This window comes from Eriocheir sinensis, unplaced genomic scaffold, assembly GCF_024679095.1.
Source record: "Eriocheir sinensis breed Jianghai 21 unplaced genomic scaffold, ASM2467909v1 Scaffold584, whole genome shotgun sequence".
Taxonomy (NCBI): Eukaryota; Metazoa; Arthropoda; class Malacostraca; order Decapoda; family Varunidae; genus Eriocheir; species Eriocheir sinensis.
Window position 1 is genome coordinate 39,039 of NW_026111925.1, and position 23,898 is coordinate 62,936.

Sequence of the window (23,898 nt, forward strand, 5' to 3'; positions counted from 1 at the left end):
GTAGTGTGAAAAAGAAGTTGTGAAATCCGGAGAACCTCCTGTGGAAAAGTGATTTAGGGACGAAGTGATGATAGAGACAACTCTCTAGAGCTTTAGAAGCATCTGGCTGGGTTAGCACCACTAACTCCTGATACTCCGCTTTTCAGGTTTACAGCACTATAAAAGAAAATCCTGTCACCAAGTTGTGAAATCACCGTTGTAACAAATCTCACTGAAATATATAAATCCAGTATAAATAGTTAAAGTAATTCCAGCAGTAATAAATATCAAATTAAAAAGACAAATTTCCACCTATCCTCCGACCGGAACGAACATGGATGACTGACATCTTTGATGTCAAAAATAATTCCCGCAACGGGTAACAGTGGTATGTCAAGGAAAAGTAAGTAAGACTTGTCTGCATACTTCCAAAGCTGAAAGGTATTCACATGCTGGTTACAATAAAACTTAGGGACAGCAGCTGCCCAAAAGTAGTTAAGTCTGTCTTTGCAGAGAAAAATGTCTGTTTCCAAGCAGAAGCACGTGAGGTTCAAGGTTAAAAAGTACCTATCCCTATGTTAGTCTACACCCTCGATTATTACGGTCCCAATCAACTAAGGAGACTGACTGCCTTGCATCAACTCAACAATAAAAAGAAAATAGTGGGTAAGAGTGAAAAATATTACTCAAGCACTCCCCTCTCGCATGAAAAAGATGCAGGCAAAAGCTCAGGAACCAAACATAAATTAGTAATTGCGAGGACGCAGGTTATAGTCGTGTGTTGGAAAGATAGACAAAGCATCATCAGGCTGAGGCAAACAGGCGGTTCTCGTTGGTTCAACTAAAGTCGAATCGATCACCTCAGGCTGGGCGTCTGTCTTTTTGAGGCGACCACTATGCACAATTTCACATGAATTAAAAATGAGATCATAAAGCTCGAATTTGTGACCACCTAGTTGTCTAACTATCTGGCGTGGGCCCACGAATTTAGGGGACAACTTCGAATGTCTCTCTGGAACTCGAATCATAACAAAGTCACCCACTTTCAAGGAAACAGGGGCGGCACGCTTGTGTTGCTGCAAGCACATAGCCTCGGTTGTAGCCTGTAGTCTCTGACGTTTATATGAATATCTGTGAAAACCTTGAGTTGAACCTTAGAATAATCATGTACATTATATACAGGTGAATGAGAACTACTCAGTAGGTCATAGGGGAGTCTCTTCTCAACCCCAAAAATTATGTAGTGGGGAGATTGTCCCGTTGACTCAAACACGGCTGTTTATGCTTTCTGCAACATATGCTAGCCAGTCTTCCCACGTATGCTGAAGTCCACTAACGACCGGGCGTAAGACATCTAAAATTTTCCTATTTGCGCGTTCAACAAGGCTGTTGCTAGCTGGGTGATAACTGACTGTAAAAGATTGTGTAATGGCAAACTGTTTGCATATTTCTGCTAAAAGTCGATTTCGAAACTCGGTTCCATTATCACTTAGCAACACTCTAGGTGTGGAATACTGACAAATGAGATGAGTTATTAGGGCATGAGCAATGGCCTTAGCAGATTTATCTTTCACCGGGGCTAAAACAACGTACCGAGACAAGTGATCTACACAAACTAAGAGGTACCTAGAGCCCCGGTGGCTGGCGGGAAGCTGTAGCAAGTCAATAGAAACTAGATCCCAAGGCCGGTCAGGGGGCGGGTATTCTAGGATCGGCGCAGGCCTAGGCACCGTCCCTTTATGTTGGGCACACTTGACACACTTAGCCACACACTAAGGGTAGGCGGTGGCCGAACTGGTAGCGTACTGGACCCACATTCACCGCGTGATGGACGACGCGGGTTCGAATCCCCACGCTACCACTCGGATTTTTCAGTCACCGCCGAGTGGCTTAAAACTACCCACATGCTGTCCTGAAGACCACCCATCAACCCGGACTCTAGAGGAAGCCGTCCAAGCGAATCAAGAACGAGTTCCGGGGGGCAGCATGAGCCAATGCAAGATGGCGCCACTATAAACACTCGCCTGCGCCAGAACGGGCTGGGCCGACCATCAGGCCCCACCTGGAAGAAGCCTTGGGCCGACCATCAGGCCCCACCGGGAAGATGCCTACCGGCGCAATAGGCAACAACGTAAAAAATATAAAAAAATAAAAAATACGCGTCAATATCTACACGCATAGTTGGCCAAAAATAGACCGCTCGGGCCGCTGTTAGTGTGCGCTCCCTCCCCAGGTGACCAGCAATGACCGCGTCATAAATTAAGTTCAGCACCGCCGGTACATAACACTCCGGTATCACAAACTGTGCGACAGACTCCATTTTGCGGGGCCAGTAGCGGCACAAGACACCGTCCTGTGACAAGAAAAATTGTGAAAAACACACAGGGAGCTGTGGGAGACTTGTTTCGTCACCCGATTCCAGAGCGTATATTACTTTACCCTAAACATCATGGCGCCGCTGGGCTACTAAATCCTTTAGACTGAAATTTTGAATTTCAGTAGGCGCTTCTGCCACTGAGCCAACAGGTACGTTCCTAGACAGTGAATCCGCGACGACATTCGCGCGGCCAGGTAAATACTTAAAGGTTGGCCCAAACTCCTGGATAGTCAGGTACCACCGTGCGAGTCGACCGGTGAGGTTCCTACCCTTAAAAAGCTCAGTGACTGGCGCATGATCCGTAAATACAGTGATAGGAGATAGGATAGCCTAGGATAATATCTCTTAAAATGTTTAAGAGCCCAAACAACCGCTAGGGTTTCCTGACGGGTCACTGAATAGTTCGACTCAGCCTGTTTTAAAGTACGATTTGCATTCGCAATAGCGCGATTTTTACCGCGAGCGTCCGGTTGCATCAAAACAGCACCAAGTGCTAGGGCTGAGGCATCTGTATACAGTGTAAAATGGACGTTGTAGTCCGGGAATGCCAAGGCTGGGGCGTTGATTAACGCTGACTTCAAGTCTGTAAAACTCTTATGTTGTGGGGCATTCCAATGAAAAGGTACCTCTTTCTTTAAAAGTTGTGTTAGAGGCGAAGCAATTTTGGCAAAACCTTTTATGAAAAGCCTATAGTAGCCAGACAACCCCAAAAAAGACCGAACGTTTTCGACGGTTTGGGTTTGCGGAAAATTCTTTATGGCCGATATTTTATCGTCCATCCTCCATCGTCCATCAACAGTGTGGCCTAAAAAGATGATTTTTGTCTTTAAAAATTCACATTTAGTCAGCTTGGCCTTGAGGCCAGCTTCTCCAAGTTTAAGTAGAACTGCTTCTAATTTAGCTAGGTGACTGTCACCATCCTTGCTACAGATGATTAAATCATCTAAATATGCGTAGACTTATTTGCCTATCATGTCTGAGAACAATGTGTTGATCATCCTCTGAAAAGTAATCGGTGCGGTTATGAGGCCGAATGGCATCCTTAACCATTCAAAATGACCGCTAGGGGTACTGAAGGCTGTAATCTCTCTGGATTCAGCTGCCATAGGCACCTGCCAGTACCCACTTAAAAGGTCAAGATTACTGAAAATAGTATTCCCTTGCCCCAGGGACATTAACAAGTCACCTAAAACGGGCAGAGGGTACCTATCATCCTCAGTCACCTCATTTACTTTCCTAAAATCGATGATAGGCCTGAAACTTCCGTCCTTTTTAGGGACTAGAAACAAGGGCGAGTTCCACGGAGATCGGGAATGCTGAATAACACCCTGGTCCAACATATCTTTAACCTGTTCATCTACAACCTGCCTTTGACTGTGTGGGAGTCTGTAAGCAGGAATGTACACCGGTTTGGTGTCGGGTTTAACCCTAATCTCGTGTTCTGTCGTAGCAGTCGCACCTAAAGGTTCACCGGGCAGGGCAATGACATCACGATACTGATGTAAAAGCTTCAGAAGCGGGCCCTTAAGCTCGGGATAATCGACCACTTTGACTAAAGAATCGACAGATGAGGCCTGACAAGATGTGTCGCCGGCGGCGGGTTGACCCACTGCGCCGACACAAGGCCACTTTAACTCTAAAGGGTCTGGGGACACCTGTCCGTCGAACGCTAAAGCGCGACCCAAAATGACTCCATTTTTTAGTTTAACTGGACCGCCAGTGACATTAACCACTAAAGCTACGGTCCTATTTCCCTCGCGTACCGTGTTAAGGGTGGAATCTATCGCTAGCGTGCTGACACGACTAGGTCCTTCTAGGCAGATGTCACAACCTACGGTGGCGTTAGGGACTGACACGGGGACGTGCATTGCGGTTCGTTGAGGGATTTCATGATTCCCTACGACTATCGCATTGACATTTTTCCATCCCCTGAAAACGTCAGCTGGTGTTGGTGGTTGACCATGAAGTGAGGTGGTGCCCGCGCCATGCACCGGCACCGTGGAGAGAGTCGGCACGGTATGCACTACCGACTCAGGAGAAACACTTTCCCGACCCTTGCTGGGTATTTCCTTTCTTTCCCAGGGAGAAGCGAGGCGCACAGGTTGATCCATGGCCTTGAAACATCTCCCTTGAAACCTTACTGCATTACTATCTGGAAGTATTACCATGCGGTTAGACCTTAGAGACGACAACCCAAGAAGACCGTCAGACGGCAGGGAAAAGTTTGACGTCACGTAAAAATACAAACGCATGACAGGGGTGTTTCGTCCCAAACTCACTGGCAAACTCACCAACCCAAGGATGTTAAGCCTGTCAGCGGTGACACCGCAAAGGCTCAGGTCCGAGGGTCGTAGCCGGTAGCGGCCTCCCCGCGACGCGCGTTTTAAAGCTATGTATGTCCTTTCAGACAACACATTAACCACAGCGCCGGTGTCGACCGCAAATGACGCTTGTAGCGGACCCAGCTTGACTTTAAGTGCCATAATTTCAGGCTGACTGCACGCGGCCACAACAGATTCATACAAGTTACTATTGTAGGCGGTGGCCGAAGTGATAGCGTACTGGACCCACATTCGCCACGTGATGGACGACGCGGGTTCGAATCCTCACGCTATCACTCGGATTTTTCGGTCACCGCCGAGTGGCTTAAAACTACCCACATGCTGTCCTGAAGACCACCCATCAACCCGGACTCTAGAGGAAGCCGTCCAAGCGAATCAAGTACGAGTTCCGGGGGGCAGCATGAGCCAATGCAAGATGGCGCCACTATAAACACTCGCCTGCTCCAGAACGGGCTGGGCCGACCATCAGGCCCCACCTGGAAGAAGCCTTGGGCCGACCATCAGGCCCCACCGGGAAGATGCCTACCGGCGCAATAGGCAACAACGTAACTGCAGTCTCAATTTCCTCTGGCCCCCGGGTTGCTACCCTGGGTCGTTTTGGGGGCGGCGCGCGGCTTCTCCCGACTCTTTCACGAACTTTCCTGTTCGCTCTTTCTTTAACTGTAGCATAGAAAAACACTTCTCTGTGGTGTGTCTACCAGCACCGTGGATAAAACAGGACTTGCCCGTGTTGTAGCCCTCGGCACGACTTTTTGAAGCGGCCGGGGTCGTCTGAGAAGCAGATTTGCCTGACATCGGCGAGCCTCCCCTCTCCCTTTTGTCCTTGCGATCCCGCTGACGTTTTACACAATAGTCAACCGTATGACCGTCGCGCTGACAGTACGAACAGTGGCGCTTAGGCTTTTCGGTGGCGGACGCCACCACCGAGGAGGACGCGCTAACATTAGCGGCCTTCTGGTCGACAGAGGCTACAGTGGGAACTGGCGCTCCGTCTTTCTCCTCAATTTTTGTCTTGATTTTCAGCACGAAATCATGTAACTTGTCAGCAGGGCCGTAGGCTAGGGATAAAGAACTTTTTCGAAACTGGCCCTTGATGACAGCCATGTATACAAAAAATTCCAAAAATTTGAGAACATTAGGTAGAGACATATTCTCTCCTTCTGTCCAGCCACCAGCTCTCAAATATGAGCCCAAATCAGTAGACAACCGATAGGCGTCTACTTGTTCGGCTAAAAGCCCTTTACTCTCCACAGCTGAAATCAATTTGGTCACAGCTACATTAACACCTTTGACGAGGCTGTGTCTAACATCTTCCCCAAAAGACTCCAGAAAATGTGACCGAAACTGGGCATAATCTTTGGTTTGTTGCGGTTCCATGAACGCGCTGGTGTACATAAGAGCTGATGCTTCTGTTCCCGGCTTTAATCTAGACCTAATGAAGGAGATTTTATCTCCCGGTTCTGACACAAATGAGTTGTTCATAACTTCCTCGCATTGCAGGATAAAGTCTCTCGCACTGTAATCCGGTTCTTTGCCTGCGAAAGCTCTGACTGATGTCGGCAGAAATTTAATAGCGTTAGTAGCCATTGTGGTTTCTTGGTTAGTTATGATATTACCTTTGTTATCATGCGGGAGAGAAGGAGGAGGAGGAGGAGGAACTCTTGTCATGAGTTGACCCGCTCCTTAGGATACGGGAATTGTCATCCTCGGCGGTCGCTTCCGAATCCTGTACCAACTGCTGATATGCCTTGGTTAACGAGTCTAACTCCTGCTCTGGTTTACCTGCCATTTAAAAAGAAGAGGCATTAGTAAAATAAGGCCTCATGAGGAAAAATATGGTAAAAGGAAAAAGTATCACCGCTAAGTGTGTGCTCACTCGCCTCAGATGCTTCCAAAACGCATTAAAAAGAGGGAAAAGAATAATGAGTGAATACTCAGCATGATAAAAACACACAAGAAAGTAGAAAATATTATGAATGACTATACTCAAAATGCAAACAATGTTCACAATTCAGGAAAAATATTAAACATCCCTCTACACTTGAATAAAATTCAACAGACTAAGGGAAACTAGATTGGGGTAGGCGGTGGCCGAACTGGTAGCGTACTGGGCCCACATTCACCGCGTGATGGACGACGCGGGTTCGAATCCCCACGGTACCATTCGGATTTTTCAGTCACCGCCGAGTGGCTTAAAACTACCCACATGCTGTCCTGAAGACCACCCATCAGCCCGGACTCTAGAGGAAGCCGTCCAAGCGAATCATGAACGAGTTCCGGGGGGCAGCATGAGCCAATGCAAGATGGCGCCACTATAAACACTCGCCTGCGCCAGAACGGGCTGGGCCGACCATCAGGCCCCACCTGGAAGAAGCCTTGGGCCGACCATCACGCCCCACCAGGAAGATGCCTACCGGCGCAACAGGCAGCGACGTAAAAATAAAAAAAAATAAAAATAAAAAGATACGGCTCCACACGGAGACACACAAAGCACGTAAAAAATCACCTGAAATGTCATCAACAAGTGGTGTATTAATATAATTAGTGTTGTGTCAGCTACATGCATGTGAATACCATAAAAATGTGAAGATGGTGCCCGTGGCATTCCTTCGTCCTCGGCTGGCAGCGGGGAGGAATGGGCGGAGGAGCGACCACGCTCCACCAAGGTCGTCGCCAAAGTCCGCCCTGGTCTGGCGAAGGTAAACGCCCACCCACGAATGGCTGTCTCGTAAGCAAACAAGTGGGCGTCCCAGAATTGGGAAGCAGGATCCCGTCAGTGGGGCGATGTGGGCGCGCGGGGCGGTGTGGTGGAGTGTGCTGACTCGACTAGTACGGGGCAGGGGGATGGGGCTGCTTGTGTCAGCGTTCTTGCACACTTTCCTGTCTGCCCCTTGGCGACACTTGCCACCGTTAAGTGTTAAGTGTTAAGAGAGAGAGAGAGAGAGAGAGATAACACACATAGAACACTTCGGAGAAGGTCCGGAAGCCGCTGTTCACCACTTTTGTTAACCTTTTTGTTAGCTGGGGTTTTTTTTCTTTTTTGTTTAAGGCGCGAACTGTTATCTCACGTCAGGTCCGGTGTACCGTTGCCTGCTTTCTTCAGTTGATAGAAGCCGTGAGACAACACAATAGCCTTTTAGTTAAGTGATGTGGGTTATGTGTTGGCCGAGCGGAGCCGTTAAGTTCACTTTGAGTTCACTTAATTTACTCTCTCTCTCTCTCTCTCTGGTTGATTAAATGGTTGTATTGGCTTTTTAAATATATTCACAGAATAGCTACAGTATTTGAGGACGAGTCGTAAGTTGTATGCACACTGCAAGAAGTCCTCTGCTCTCGCCCGCCGCCCGCTATCTTCTGCCGGCTTCTCCCGGTACAGGAGCGGCCGGCGGTACCATGCTTGCTGAATCAACACCTTTCCACGGCAAGGAGTACCTCCTAAGCACAACGTAGTGTCTGTGTGTAACGTCCTGGCGCCGCTGGGCCATGGCGATACGACATACATTCACACATTCACATGTACGTTATAATATACACCTTACGGTCGAGTCATAGGCAGGAGGAAATACAGACGCAGGAAGGCTGTTCCAGAGTTTACCAGTGTGAGGGATGAAAGAATGTAGATGCTGGTTAACTCTTGCATAAGGGGTTTGGAAAACATAGGGATGAGCAGGAGTAGAAAGTTGTGTGCAGGGGGGCCGCGGAAGGGGGGGAGGCATGCAGTTAGCAAGTTCAGAAGAGCAGCCAGCATGAAAATATCGATAGAAGATAAAAAGAGATGCAACATGGCGGCGGAATTTAAGAGGTAGAGGACTATTAGTAAGAGTAGGAGAGCTGATGAGACAAAGAGCCTTAGACTCCATTCGATCTGTCCAGAAGAGCTGTGTGAATGGAGCCCCCCCCCACACCACCAGAGCTAAGTGTTCGTGTTATACAGCAATACCTTCGCCATGCATCACTGTGTCACTGTAATTATGTACATTTCACTACTTGACATATTCTTGAAGTGAGAGCTTACGATACACCCTGAAAATATCACATAGAAGATGAAAAAAAAAAAAAATCGGACTTGCATCGAAAAGAATTAACAGCTCTGAGGGCGTGGTGGTTTCGTGTGGTCCAGGCAACAAAGTTTTGCACATTCACACAAAATCTCACAGCACTCAGTCCCATACGTTTTACAATACAGTATACCCCCTCATAAGTCGGACCAATTGGGGGAAGGACAATCCGAGTTATCCGAAAATCCGAGTTACCCGAGGGATTTTTTTTCACATTTAGCACGCCTGTTACCACTAACAGTTGACATGGTCTGTGTAATGCATTACGTAAATAGGTACTACATACATGGCGTGCGCACACACATACACACGCAGCGTACACACACACACACACACACACGTACCACACCATGAGCTCGGCACGGCTCGCACCTCTCTCATGCTCCTGTATAACAGCCGTTTTGTCTGCCACCGACAGCAACTTCAGCTTCCTAACTGACGTGGAAGACACAGCCTTGCCCTTAGAAGCCATAGTAGAATTACAAAGGTAACAATAAGGGCTACAGAGCGTGCGAAAGCTGAGGGAGACACTGCCACGCACTTGCTAGTCAGCTGTGTAAACAAGAGTCCCTTGATAGAGTCCCGCTCCCGATAACCTAAGAGTTGGACGCCATTATTGGCCCTGTTTTCGCCGCGCTTTTCAAACGTTAGCACGCGCTCTCCTTTGTATTTCTGTTTCACAGTCATACGGGTCGTCCAATGAAACTGAGCACACTTGTGTCAGACCTGCACACCTTCCTCTAACAGCCAGCAGGGAGCCAGCAGCCAACGAGCTCTGGGAAAGTAAATAAGAGACAGTTTGTGTCTGCATCAACAGGTATCGCCAACCCACCATTACGCCCTTATACTTTACCGTAATTTGGTCACCAGCCGTTGTAATGTGCCGTAAGAAGGTGACAGGAGATTATTATTAGCCTTACGATCAAAAATAGCCACTGTCTCAGTATAGGCACTCAGTAACCCACGTAGCCTGTGATATATGCGTGTCACGACGGGCTGCTGACGACCTGGAGAGATGGCAGCGCTCAGAGGGTACTGAAAGACTTCACACAAGTCTGGGTGCTTCTCTTTGAGTGTTGCTGCTGTGATGGATGGATTTAACAATACTTTTCGCTGTAAAACATCGACAGCAGTTGGGGAAGTCTTTCTATTACCTACATATCCCTTCACCGCCTGAGCCTTGCCTGCAGGGAGGGACGCTGCCTCCTGAACGTCATGAGCCTTGATTTACTTGTCATGGGCCACGTGGCTGACACACTACCCAAGCTCCGTCAATGCAAAGGCACTTTGCTTCCTTTCCATTACCTGCTTGCAGTAAACTTCAGTATATGGAGAGAAAATTAGTGTAAACTAATTATCTGGGGGTGGAGGAGGCCCTGATCCCATTACTCGCCGTGCTGCTCTCTTTATTGTGTTAACAACTCAACACACACACACACACACACACACACACACACACACACACACACACACACACACACACATACACACACACATACACACTATTGCTGCAATAAATGTTCTGTGCGATTCCAAGGTATTGTGAAGATAAGTCATCAATGATTATAATTCAATAACATTTAATTTAATTTAAATACTTGTTGTTGATTAAAAAATAATACAGTAAAATACTAAGGCCATGTAAATGTGTTTCATTTTGCTTGAGGGTCAAAATAGCTAGGTTTAGAGAATACTGTAAGAAAATGTCTTCAACATATTATAATGACATTGGTACCCAAGAAAATGAAAACTGCAACCTTATACATTAGGCTATTAATTAAAGATGGACTTATAACCCAACCTAGAAGAGTTTCTAGCTGAAGACCCTTCACATGAGCAAATAGTAACCTAATCTATCACCGCTGAAATAGTAATATTTCCCCGCATTTTAAAATCTCATAAACGAGTAATAATAATGGAAACGGTTGCCAAAGTGATGATTAGCAAATACAATCTAAACAAATAATGTGTTAACTTTTAGAGTGAGTTGGGTGTAATTCTAGAGTTTTACCAAGACAGGCATGGCTCACCAAAAGCTAGCTTCTGTTCATTAAACTCTTGTAACACGTCCAGTCTATTAGACTTTGGCTTTGATGAGTGTGAAATACCCATTCTGAGTCTGTAATAACAGCTAGAGCCCTGTGGAAGAGATCACATCCAATAATTTTGGCCATAAGGGCCACAGCTTCCCTCATCAGCTTCGATGGCTGGACCTGATCGATGTGAACGATTGTTTCAGTCCTTGTAGCTGTGCCTCTCTCACAATGATTTCCAATTTTCCATAGACAGTACAAAGGGAGGGCCGTTATGACAGCAAGACACACACAATGGCAGTGTGTGTGTCTTGCTGTCATAACCGATGGTTTCCTCCCAAGACGACTGTTAGCACACCTCTGTCTGTCTTCTCAGCGGCCTTGCAGTTAAATTATACACTTTGTATCCCCTCTGTGGCATGTTGCTACAGCCGAAGGCTAGGCAGCAAGGCATTGTTACATTAAAAAGCAGCCGAATCCGCTTCCAAGATGGGTAAAATTATGTTTTTATCACCTCAGTTCAAAGTCGGCGCGGTGCTCGAAGGGACAAAAATGGCGCCCAGCAGCCTTATACACAGGGCCGCCTATGTCGGGACTCTATATAAAGGGACTCTAGCAAACACTGATCGCTACGGGCCGTCGTTATTCGACAATGGCCCGTTTCCCCCTCGGGGGAAAATCATACCACCACCACCACCACCAAACACTGATCTTGGCGCCGGCACTGCCGGCTCGGCGCCCGTTTCGCGTCTCCAACGGCTCGGACAACTCCTCAAATGACTCGGACGAGGTAAGAGCTATCAGCGGTGCGTTTGAGAGAGGGAATCGAGCAGCCCCGGGCGCCCAGACCAACTGGACTCATGGAGGTAGGATTAGGAGGAGGCGGCGCGCGGTGGGAAAAAGTGAAGTAGAGTCCGCCATCTTGGGACTGGCAAGAAGCAGGTGTCGGCCGCTCCCAGCCTCACCTAGGCTTAGCTTTGACCTGACTGCGCCCTACCTAGACCTCACTATAGACATGAATCACTGCATTCAGTCATTCGTCAAAGTCAATGGACTGTGTGTGGACGTGCGTCGCGGGCTGCTCACGATGCCAGTGTCCTGCTGTGCTGCATACGGTTGCAGCGCGAGGTTTGATAAGGAAAAATACCCTACACTTACATTTCACAACTAAGTAATATTAGGTGTAATCTAAAACTAAACTGAGGTGAAGATAAACTACGCAGTAACTGATAAATGGAGTAAGATTTCATTATTAAACTACAGACTTCAGCCTACTGAGTGTGGTGTTATAGCTTCTTATTAGGTATTATGGAATGAAATCTTCTTAAAAGTAGTTGTCTTAGCAATGGTGAATATAGATAAAAAATATAAACTTCTGTCGTCAATATAGGCATTCCTTAACACTTATTATAAAATCTTAGTTATATGCGACAAGTAAAAGTTGATCCTCCACTCACTAGTTAAAGTAAAGGATAGAGGAAACTTGGTATATCCTTCTGATGGCGTTACTGATATTTGTATCACTTCAGAAAAAACTGTTCAGAGAAAGAGTGTCAAGCAACAATTTTGGGCAGGGGGCTATTAGTAAGTTAGTTATTTCAGTGCTGGCTTATTGCAACCAAAAAAACATATTCCCCACCATAACTAATCACATGTATGACACAGACCCTCAGGAAAACCACCTGCGTCTGTTAGTTAAGGCAGTTGCTGAGACATATTTGCAGGTACGGTTTAAGTATGATGCTACACAGATAACTAATAAATTAGCAAGTAATGTTAAGGTAAGGAGCCGTCAGTTGTACACCAAACTTATTCATTTCAGTGGCCAATAAATACAAACCAAACCTACTTTCAATTTCTCTTGTTAAATTTAGGATGGATGATTTTATAATAGTGTACTTATAATTATGTGCTTTACAATTAACTAATAAATCAGGTATTATTATTGTGCTATGAACATTTATTATCCACAAAAAGATATAAAATTAGGGTTTAGGTTACTTGAAAAATGGTCGTTAATGCATGTACGGATATTTGTATTTCTAGTATGTAGCTCATCGCACTGAAAATACTTATTTTCGCGCACGAGTACTTGTTTTAATACAATTAAATATTAATTTGAAAAGTACTTGAAATAATAACAAAAATGTCTTCGTCTAAAAGCAAGAAAGAAAAGTTGTAGTACCTTAACAGATAGCGAAACAATTGATAAAAAAAATGTAATAAAGCTACTGATACTAAGGGTTGGCGCGGCCATCCTGCCAGTCCTGGTTGGCCAGCGCGGGCAAACTGGCTTCACTTTCCTGGGACACCTCACCCAGCTCGCGCCGTCTCCTCCTAATCCTACCTCCATGACTGGACCCCTCTATCAAACACTTTTGTAAGCCTCGTCGTTGCTATGGTAATGGATTCTCACTGGCAGGAAAATGGCGTTCGCTGCTCTCTCTCTCTCTCTCTCTCTCTCTCTCTCTCTCTCTCTCTCTCTCTCTCTCTCTCTCTCTCTCTCTTTTTTTTTTTTTTTTTTTTTTACAGCTAAGGAAACAGTTCAAGGGCGTAAAGAAAAAAAGAAAAAAAAGCCCACTACTCACTGCTCCCGAACAGAGGTCAAAGGAGTGTCCAAAAAGAGAGGTCAATTTCGGGAGGAGTCTCCACTCTGTCAAGGAGAGCTGTGTGAGTGGACCCCCCCCCCCCCCACCACCACCACCACCACACACACACACACACATGAGATGCATACTCCATACGAGGGCAGACAAGGCCCCTGTAAACGGATAGCAACTGTGCTGGGGGGAAGTACTGGCGGAGACGGTACGGAACGCCAAGCCTCGAGGAAGCTGATTTAGTAAGAGATGAGATATGAAGTTTCCAGTTGAGATTTTGAGTTAAGGATAGACCGAGGATGTTTAATGTTGAGGAAGGTGATAGCTGAGTGTTGCCAAAGAATAGTGGATAGTTGTTTGGAAGATTGTGTCGAGTAGATAGGTGGAGAAACTGTGTTTTTGAGGCGTTGAAGGACACCAGGTTCCTCTTGCCCCAATCGGAAATCATAGTAAGTTCTGAGGCTAAGCGTTCTGTTGCCTCCAGCCTTGAATCGTTAAGTTCCTGTTGGGTGGGTCTTCTATTAAAAGAAGTTGAGTAATGCAGAGTGGAGTCATCGGCGTAAGAATGGATAGGACAGTTCGTTTTGGAAAGAAGATCATCAATGAACAACAGGGAGTGGGAGATAGGACAGAACCCTGTGGAACACCACTGTTAATAGGTTTAGGGGAAAAACAGTGACCGTCTACCACAGCAGAAATAGAACGGTCAGAAAGGAAACTGGAGATAAAGGTACAGAGAGAAGGATAGAAACCGTAGGAGGGTAGTTTGGAAAGCAAAGATTTGTGCCAGACCCTATCAAAAGCTTTTGATATGTCCAGCGCAATAGCAAAGGTTTCACCGAAACGGCTAAGAGAGGATGACCAAGAGTCAGTTAGGAAGGCAAGGAGATCACCAGTAGAACGCCCCTTGCGGAACCCATACTGGCGATCAGATAGAAGGTCAGAAGTGGAAAGGTGCTTTTGAATCTTCCGGTTAAGGATAGATTCAAAAGCTTCAGATAGACAAGAAAGCAAAGCTATAGGACGGTAGTTTGAGGGATTGGAGCGGTCACCCTTCTTAGGCACAGGCTGTATGAAGGCATACTTCCAGCAGGAAGGAAAGGTAGATGTTGACAGGCAGAGGCGAAAGAGTTTGACCAAGCAGGGTGACAGCACGGAGGCACAGTTTTTAAGGACAATAGGAGGCACTCCATCAGGTCCATAAGCCTTCTGAGGATTGAGGCCAGAGAGGGCATGGAAAACATCATTTTGAAGAATCTTTATAACAGGTATAAAAGAGTCAGAGGGGGGTTGAGTAGGAGGAATATGCCCAGAATCGTCCAGAGTGGAGTTTTTAGAAAAAGTTTGAGAGAAGAGTTCAGCCTTAGAGATAAATGAGACGGCAGTGTTGCCGTCAGGCATGAGGAGTGGAGGGAGAGATGAAGAAGTGAAGTTGGAGATGTTTTTGGCTAGATGCCAGAAGTCACAGGAAGAGTTAGAGAAAGCAAGGTTTTGGCATTTTCTATTAATGAAAGAGTTTTTGGTTAGTCGGAGAATAGATTTGGCACGATTCCGGGCAGAAATGTAAAGTTCGTAGTTAGCATTAGTTTGAAGGCTCTGGTACCTTTTGTGAGCTGCCTCTCTATCACTGACAGCACGAGAACAAGCGTGATTAAACCAAGGCTTTTTAGCGTGAGGAGTAGAGAAAGTACGTGGAATGTACCTCCATTCCAGAGACAATTACCTCTGTATGCGCTGAGCACACACAGAGGGGTCTCCATCCTGGAAGCAGTAATCATTCCTTGGGAAATTTTAAAAGTACATCCTCAGGTCGTCCCACCGAGCTGAAGCAAAATGCCAGAAGCATCGCCTCTTCGGCGAGTCCAGAGGGTGTACAGGAGCGACAGGACAGGATACAGAAATAAGACTGTGATCGGAGGCGCCCAACGGAGAGAACAGTTTGATAGAATAAGCAGAAGGGTTTGAGGTAAGGAAGAGGTCTAGAATGTTGGGCCTGTCTCCAAGGCGGTCGGGAATACGTGTAGGGTGCTGGACCAACTGCTCTAGGTCGTTGAGGACAGCAAAGTTGTAGGCAGGAAAATGGCATCCGCTGATCTTCTTGGATGTTTAAACATGTATCACTAGCTGTTCTGGTCAACGAGCTCCTTGCAACAGAGGATGAAAAGAAAGCTGCAGTGGTTATTGTGGCACAGAGGTGAAATTCAATGGAAGCACTTACATGTGTTTGTTTGGGCCGCCATATTTGCTGATGACGTCATCACAGCACGGAGGCGCTCCACCTCCTCTCCAAACTGAGCTGCAGCGAGCAGTACGGATTGGGAATCCGGGCTGCGGCGTCACGGGTTTGAGAGCACACGGATCGGTTCGTGCGGCCCGAGTCGCTCTTTCAAACGCAGCTCAGGGGTATTTTACCCAGTATATAAGCCGAGTAGCTTAAAATTACTCAATCAAAGGGCAAAAAATGCCTGGCGCTGCACTCGGGATAGAACGTAAAAAAAAAAAAAAAATAAATAAATAAATAAAATAAAAGGATCCTGAAAGTGTCTGACTTATCCGATATCCGGCTTATTCGGGTCCGACTTAAGCGGGGTTTACTGTAAATGAGATGTCCGGACCATCCCGCTGTCTGAATAATCACTGTTCTCCCATATTATGTCCTTGGATAGATGTGACTTTCAGTCCATTGCCCGGAGAGAAGACACAATATACAACCAGAAAGTTTCTCACCCATTCTGAAAGAATTCCATCAATATAGACAAACGAAAAAGTAAACTCCTCTCAGCCTCCATTGATAACCAAGTGTTACTAGGTAGCTTGGCGGGCTTCTTCATACATGTAGAAATGCCCAGATTGGAATTTTTTGTATCCAGTCCCACCAGCCAGCCAGGGTGTAATAAAGTTCCGTCTTGAGTCTCGGCACGCCAAAGCCTTCACTTCCATGGCCAAATCTATCACTCAATCAATGGGGGCATACGTTGGGGGGGGCATCGCCTCGCCCACCCTACGACGCAAAGTCTGGGGGTCCCTCTGGCCAAGTCTCCATGCAGGACCCCTTCCCATCCTGATTACCTCCCGGCATGATCTATCAACTTGCTCAAGCCACTCAGGATTCCCTTTTACAGAGACAACATGATGAGCAGGGCCACTTCTGGGTGGCATGCCACATGCCCGTATAGCCGTAGTTGGCGTTGACGGACAATACAGTTAATATATGTCGAATCACTCTCACAGAGTAGTCAGCTGTTCAGACTGCATGTACTCACCTGCAAGGGAGTCTTGTAGCAGAGCTTCTTCAAGGCTCGGTAAGGGTGGTGTCACACTGGCCGTTTTCTTCCAACCGTTGGGGCTACTGGCAACCACGGTTCTCCGTATGCTCAACCAGTTGTCCAGTAGGTCGGAGGTCATTTGCATTTAAATGGCCCTTGACTTCCTAAGCAAGACCCCTTACATACCGCTCCTTGTCTCTCCTCAGGAGAGCTCTAGTCCTACGCGACAGAGCCCTTCATTGATCCCAATTCCCAGCAAGTCCGGCAGCATGACTTACCTCAATATTCTGCAGTACATCTCTGCCGAGGCATTTTCACCCCTGGATCTCAGGCACTCTCCAATGCACTCCTTGGCAGCTCAGAGCCTCACATTTGAAGCTATCCCACAATTTTACCGGGTCTTCAAGGGTGCTGAGAACATTGAGCCAATTTGAGGCTGTCAGTGCATATTTCTGAGCACATGCCAGGTCTTCCAGCCAAAGTCCACCATAATTTTTGACATCCATTCATAAGTCACGTAATGGGGGCCAGATGACATCACCTCCCCAACCCTGTCATTAACAGAGGTGAGGATTAAAGGCATGAGAAAGGTCTCTTACCTACCCTTTAATAGTCCCAGCAACCTGTTACTGACAAAAGTAATGAAGAGGATGTGATAAGACTCTCCAAATGCCTGATCACAGGGAATGAGTCTCTCTCTCTCTCTCTCTCTCTCTCTCTCTCTCTCTCTCTCTCTCTCTCTGTGGGAGACAAGCACAGCTGCATATCTTATCTAAAAGCTGTTGTGTTTACTTCTTGAATCTTTTTCATGTTTGTTTGTTGGGTGTTTCAAGATATTTATTACCCTCCCTCTTTATCCCTTCATTTCTATATCTTCTATACTCTCTTGTCCTCTTTCTCCGTTTCTCTCATTGCTTTCACTTTCTTTGTCTCGGTGTCTCAGGGGTTTGGGGGCTGCTCAACAGGCAGCTTATAGTGTACAAACTCCTTCCTCTCAACATGATTTGTCTCCTATAATGATAATATTGTTGTGCCGGACGTATTACTTGGGTTCCGTGTCGCCGTCACTAGACTCCGTGGGAGGGAGATATGTAAACACTTTGCACAACTTCTGTAGTTTAATATTCTTCCTTAATAGTACACTTCACTCTTGACTCTTCACTGGCCACTAGCTTACTATGACTCGGACTGGCCCTCTCTCGCCCTCTTCTCCTATATATATCCAGAACAGTACAGTCTAGAATGTTACAGTATATTTTAGATCATACAAGAACATGTAGCAAAAATATATGCGAGTTGGCAACACTTCCCGCCTGGCGTCTGGCCGCGCCCCGCGGGGCGCGGACGGCTCGCCTTGTTCCCCGCCCCCTTGCTCGTTCCTCCCGGAGCCTTCTAGAGGCCTATGGTCGCCGGGGAAGCTTCCAGCACAACACTATCCCCCCCTCTTAATTGTGATCGTCCCGATCACACACTTAACTATGTATAAACATAAGAGAATTAATCAAAAACATAACAATCGTCGTATCGCTGTGGACGCCTGCGTTGTCTCTGTCTTCTGTTCGTTGCCTCCTGCGCGTCTGTCTCCTGGTGCGCCTCGTCGTCGTCCGCTTCTTGGGGTGTCCCTGGAACATCTGCCGAAGCCGGGAGGTTATCTCCCTCGGCTGAAAAGTCCAGAAGGCCTACGTCGTCGTCGACCTCCTCTCGGTCCTGGACGTCCCTTGCGTTTTTGTCGGCTGCTGGGTGTCTGTAGTTATTCCAAGTGTAGTTTCCCGGACCGTGGTACCTCCATAGGCGGTTGACGTGGACAACTTTCGGCTTGGTCCTTTCCGTTCTCCGGATTCGGTAAGTCACGTCGGAGAGGCGTTCTAGCACAGTATAAGGGCCTTCCCAGGGGCTCTGTAACTTCGGAGACTGTCCTTTCTTCCTCTATGGGTTGTAAAGCCAGACTTGGTCTCCTTCCTTGAAGTCAACGTGGCTTGCCCTCATATTGTAACCGCGCTTCATGGCCTCCCCGGAGAACTTCAAGGCACCACGGACTTGATGGTGCACCTCTTCCAGCCGTTCCTCTAGTTGACGGGCAAAACTGGAGGCGTCCCTTAGAAGGCTTTCCCCAGGAGGCCTTCCTGTCAGTAGGTCCACCGGCAATCGCAGCTCACGTCCAAACATCAGCTTTGCCGGTGAATACCCCGTAGTCTCGTGGGCGGCAGACCTGTAGGCCATGAGAAGCGCAGGCAGCTTCTGATCCCATGAAGACTGATCATTGTTGCACTGCTTGGCCAACTCCTGACCCAACGTCCAATTAAACCTTTCCACCATTCCATCTGACTGTGGGTGCAGAGGGGTGGTCCGGGTCTTCTTGATACCCAGAAGCTTGCAGCACTCAGCAAGGACTGTTGACTCAAAATTCCTTCCCTGGTCGGAATGGAGCTCGTTAGGCACACCGAAGCGACAGAAGAACTCCTCCACCAAAACCTTGGCAATGGTAGTGGCTTCCTGGTCAGGGATGGCGTAGGCTTCCGGCCACTTGGTGAAGTAATCCATTGTGACGCAGATGTACCTATTTCCGTTCGTCGTCAGAGGCAAGGGTCCTGCTATATCCACTGCCACCCGTTCCATGGGGGCTCCAACCTGGTATAGTTGCAATGAGGCACGGTGACACTTATTGGGGCCCTTCTTTGCACAGCACACCTCACACGCGTGACACCATTCTTCCACGTCCTTCCTCATGCCAACCCAGTAGAACCTTTGGCGCAGGCGACTCAGTGTCTTCTTTACCCCAAGGTGTCCGCTGGTGATGCTGTCGTGCATTTCTTTTAAGACGCCTTCCCGGGACTTCACAGGTAGCACCGTGGACCAGTAGTGGTCAAGACCATCATGAGAGACCCAGCGTCGCTGCAACACCCCGTCGTCTATCCGAAGAGTGTCCCACTGAGTCCAGTAATTCTTGGTGGTAGGGCTTTCTCTCGAGATTACTTCCCACCCAGGTCGCGTTGACGACTGACTCTGCCACTCCATAATTGGTCTCAGATCTCGGTCCTCCCGCTGCAGTTTTCCCAAGTCTTCCCATGGCACTTCCGCTGTCTGTTCCACTTGGCAGCCCGTCGTGGTGGTTCTCCTGCACATTGATATCTTCGGGGCATGTACAGGACAGACTGGTCGTTGCCCCCGTGAACCAGTTCTCCTTCTTCCCTCGCCCGAGTGGTGGTCCCTCGCCGGGGGCACATTTTTCCGACACTCATTCTTCCAATGCCCCTTTTATCCACAGCTCCAGCACTTGGGTCCTTCCCTGGGCTTCTTCCTAGCGCCACCTTCATATTCCTTCTTCCTCTTATACCATTCGTTCTCCTTGTGCCCAACCTTCTCGCAGTACCAGCACGTTCCTTGGAACCTGTCTGTGTCGCTGACAGTGCCCTTTCGTGCCCTAAAGCCAGAAGTCGAGTCGTCCCTGAAGCTTGACCAACTAGACCTAACAAAGGACTCAAACTCCATGGCACATGCAAGAGCTTCCTGCATTGATGTTGGCTTAGCTTGCTTCAATTGTATCTTCAGCTGAGGGCTGTCCAGGGCATCGATGAATTGATCACGCAGCAAAACTGTCAGCAGGTCAGGGGTGGCAACTGGGTATGCCTTGTGCGCCATGCTCTCAAGGTCCTGAGCGAGTTCCTGAAGAGACTCGCCGCGCCTCCTGTTGCGGGTTCTGAACCTAACCCTGAAGAGCTCGTTCTGGTGCTTGGTCCCGTATCGTTGCTCCAACGCCTGTGTCAGCTCGCTGTAGCTGCCCTTTGTCGCATTGTCGAGCTGATCAAGGACCTCCAGCGCCGCCCCTTTCAGGCTAGTGGCCAGCTGTACCGCGCATTCTTGGTCATCCCATCCGTTCCAAGCTGCCAACAGCTCAAACTGAGCGCGGTAAGCCTCCCAGGAGACCTTGCCATCAAACTCCTGAGGCTTCTTTCTAACAGGCGACTCCAGGAGACTCATGGGGCTGGCGGAACTTCTTGCGGGGATAAACTCAGGCGAAACAGGGCTCAAACTACCCCGGACTTGCGTAGGAGAAGCATCTTGGGTACAACTAGCCCCTGCAAGCACTGGCTGTCCGTTTTCAGCCAAGCAGTCTTCAAGGGCCTTCACTCTGTCACTTACTTCTAATATTTCTTTGTGTGTCGTCTCCCGTACCACCTCCATCTCTTGTTGAAGATTTGTGTGTTCTTTCTCCACTTCTGTCAGGCGTTGTCCCAAGCTCGTGGTCACATCAGTCATTTCTCTTCGCACTGACTCACTTCCATCTTGTACTGCTTTTAGCTGTTGCTGTAATCCTGTGAAGCGATCTTCTAGCTGTTCTTTGAGTTCTTGGAGTGTTCCTTCTTGTTGTTGCTGTGCTCTTTCTTGTTGTTCTTTGAGTTCTTGGAGTGTTCCTTCTTGTTGTTGCTGTGCTCTTTCTTGTTGTTCTTTGAGTTCTTGGTATGCTTTTTCTTGTTGTTGCTGTGCTCTTTCTTGTTGTTCTTTGAGTTCTTGGAGTGCTCTTTCTTGTTTCTCCCCCTGTAGTCTCAAGGCTTCCAAAAGTTCAGTCATCATGTCGTCCCTCTGGGCAGCTTGGGAACGAGTCTCCATGGCGAAAAAAACAAATGGCTACACTCCTGACGCCAATGTTGTGCCGGACTTATTACTTGGGTTCCGTGTCGCCGTCACTAGACTCCGTGGGAGGGAGATATGTAAACACTTTGCACAACTTCTGTAGTTCAATATTCTTCCTTAGTAGTACACTTCAATCTTGACTCTTCACTGGCCACTAGCTTACTATGACTCGGACTGGCCCTCTTCTCCTATATATATCCAGAACAGTACAGTCTAGAATGTTACAGTATATTTTAGATCATACAAGAACATGTAGCAAAAATATATGCGAGTTGGCAACACTTCCCGCCTGGCGTCTGGCCGCGCCCCGCGGGGCGCGGACGGCTCGCCTTGTTCCCAGCCCCCCTGCTCGTTCCTCCCGGAGCCTTCTAGAGGCCTATGGTCGCCGAGGGAAGCTTCCAGCACAACAATATTAATGATGGCAGTGTATGAAATCTCAACGAGTAAAGTGAAGGCTCCAGCTGGAATATCAGAGGAGTTTAGCATCAGAGTTGTTGTCCATCAAGGGTCAGCACTCAGCCCACTGCTATTTATAGTAGTGATGCAGGAGGCTACGAAAGAAGCTAGAAGAGAGGGCCTGAAGGAGCTGTTGTATGCGGATGACCTGGTGTTACTGGCAGAATCGGAGGAGGAGGCAGTGGAAAAGTTCAGGGCGTGGAAGAGGGCAATGGAGAGAAGAGGGCTGAGGGTGAACATGGAAAAGACAAAGGTCGTGATATCTGGACAGGAGCCGATGATAAAAATGGAGATTTACATAGACATAGATTTACATAGAAAATCAGACCACACAGACCCCATGGTCCAGACTTGGTGGTCTGTCCTTAAACCTAAGTGATTTTACATTAATCAGAAGACTCCAAAACGTTGCATTTATACTCTAGTTGATATTAAGTTGAAGGAAGTGACGGTCGAGCTTATTTTTAAAGGAGTCAATCGTGTTACACTGGACCACTGATGGTGGAAGCTTATTCCATTCTCGCACTACAACGTTGGTGAAGAAAAATTTGGTGCAGTCTGAATTTACTTGTCTACATCTGATTTTTACGCCATTGTTCCTCGTGCGCAAAGTGTCATCGATCATAAACAATGTTGATCTGTCTACATTCGTGAAACCATTAAGTATTTTAAAACATTCGATCAGTTTTCCTCGGAGGCGACGTGGGAGACATCCGTGTGGTTGCTGTGTAAGAGAGGTGAGAGAGAATTCTGTGTGGTGTGCAGGATGTGAAAGGTGGTGTCATCAGAGATGTTCGGGTGTAAGAGATGTGCGTAGAGCTGGTGTCAACTTCCGTTGTCCGACTTGTGTTGGAGGAGGACGGATAGAGGTGGAAGTGAGGCAAGTGCGGATGGGTGAAGCCTCTGTAGAGGTAGTGGACAGCTTCTGCTACCTTGGGGATGTCATACGGTGTGAAAGAGGAGCAGAAGCTGCAGTGAGAGGAAGGATAGCTTGTGCTTGGAAGAGCTGGAGGGAATTGGCAAGCTTATTAGTGAACCAGAATACAGTAATCCCTCGCCATATCGTGGTTAACTTATCGCAGATTTTTTAATTGTATCGTATCGCGGATATTTCGCTATATCGCGGGATTTGGGGTAAAATAAAATAAACGTAAGTAGGAACACACCTAAATAAGCACCTACGTCACCCACCTATTTTTTTTTTTTTTTTCCGTCGCGGCCTATTGCGCCGTTAGTCTTTTCCCTGGTTCACTCCTCCCCACTTCCTTTCTTTCTTCTCCCTCTCCGTCCCCGTATTTTTCTCCTTCCTTATCATTTCTTTCTTCTTTTCCTTTCACCTCCCTCCCAGTTTTTCTCTTATAATTTCTTTCCCTCCCATTCACACCTTTTCTCTCCCCCTCTTTCCTCACCTTTACCTGACCTTCCCTACCTCTCTCTTTTAATCTCTTTCCATCCCACACCCTTTCTCCCCCCCTCTTTCCTCACCTTTACCTGACCCTCCCTACCTCTCTCTTCTTTTCCCGTCCCATTTCCTCCACTCATTTCCCTTGTTTCCTCCTTTCTCACACCTTATCTTTAGTCTTGTCTCTCACTCTTCCTCTTTTTCTCCTTCCCCATTAGATTATATGAACACTCACTCACTCACTCACTCACACACACACACACACACACAGAAGGGGAAATGGGGAGGGAGACGGGCAGCTCCGCGCTCCCTCTGACCTGCCCGGCAACTCTCTCGACCATATGTTCTCGGGCGTTTGAAGATGAACTCGAAGAGTGACATAGTGCTTAACAGTGCGGGGAAGAGAGGAAGGGCCTCCTCTCCGTCAGCGTCCCCAGAGAAGGACTCGACACCGAAGAAGGCTCGCGACCACGTCCGTAACCTGCTCGACGATTGGAGCAGTGAGGAGTGGTCGCCTGAAGGCGCCGCTCGCTGTCTTCAGCACGACCCGATGGAGGGCACCGCCAGTGATTTAGGTTGTGACCCACTCGACCTGTCCATCGTCAGCGTGAACGAGGAGCAGCAGCAGCAGCAGGACGAGGACCAAGAATGGACGACCATCACGAGAGGTCGAGCTCGCCACCAGCAACCCCCGAGGCCCAAATTCAAGCTGGGCAGCCTGGGGGACCACGACAGCGCCTACCAAGCCATCAC